Source organism: Aegilops tauschii, chromosome 4 (assembly GCF_002575655.3).
Source record: "Aegilops tauschii subsp. strangulata cultivar AL8/78 chromosome 4, Aet v6.0, whole genome shotgun sequence".
Lineage (NCBI taxonomy): Eukaryota > Viridiplantae > Streptophyta > Magnoliopsida > Poales > Poaceae > Aegilops > Aegilops tauschii.
Window position 1 is genome coordinate 481,019,855 of NC_053038.3, and position 1,335 is coordinate 481,021,189.

The window sequence follows — 1,335 nt, forward strand, 5'->3', positions numbered from 1 at the left end:
TAATTAAGTTCATCTAATCAAATTACACAATGAACTCCCACTCAGATAGACATCCCTCTAGTTATCTAAGTGAAACATGATCCGAGTTAACTAGGCCGTGTCCGATCATCACGTGAGACGGACTAGTCAAGATCGGTGAACATCTCCATGTTGATCGTATCTTCTATACGACTCATGCTCGACCTTTCGGTCCTCCGTGTTCCGAGGCCATGTCTGTACATGCTAGGCTCGTCAAGTCAACCTAAGTGTATTGCGTGTGTTCCGAGGCCATGTCTGTACATGCTAGGCTCGTCAACACCCGTTGTATTCGAACGTTAGAATCTATCACACCCGATCATCACGTGGTGCTTCGAAACAACGAACCTTCGCAACGGTGCACAGTTAGGGTGAACACTTTCTTGAAATTATCATAAGGGATCATCTTACTGACTACCGTCGTTCTAAGCAAATAAGATGCAAAACATGATAAACATCACATGCAATCAAATAGTGACATGATATGGCCAATATCATTATGCTCCTTTGATCTCCATCTTCGGGGCACCATGATCATCTTCGTCACCGGCATGACACCATGATCTCCATCATCATGATCTCCATCATCGTGTCTTCATGGAGTCGTCACGCCAATGATTACTTCTACTTCTATGGCTAACGTGTTTAGCAACAAAGTAAAGTAATTTACATGGCGTTATTCAATGACACGCAGGTCATGCAAAATAATAAAGACAACTCCTATGGCTCCTGCCGGTTGTCATACTCATCGACATGCAAGTCGTGATTCCTATTACAAGAATATGATCAATCTCATACATCACATATATCATTCATCATATCTTCTGGCCATATCACATCACATAGCACATGCTGCAAAAACAAGTTAGACGTCCTCTAATAGTTGTTGCAAGTTTTTACGTGGTTTGTAGGTTTCTAGCAAGAACGTTTCTTACCTACGTATGACCACAACGTGATTTGCCAATTTCTATTTACCCTTCATAAGGACCCTTTTCATCGAATCCGTTCCGACTAAAGTAGGAGAGACAGACACCCGCTAGCCACCTTATGCAACTAGTGCATGTCAGTCGGTGGAACCTGTCTCACGTAAGCGTACGTGTAAGGTCGGTCCGGGCCGCTTCATCCTACAATGCCGCCGAAACAAGAAACGACTAGTAGCGGCAAGAAGAATTGGCAACATCAACGCCCACAACTTCTTTGTGTTCTACTCGTGCATAGTAACTACGCATAGGCCTGGCTCATGATGCCACTGTTGGGAATCGTAGCATAATTTTAAAATTTTCCTACGCTCACCAAGATGCATCTATGGAGTATACTAGC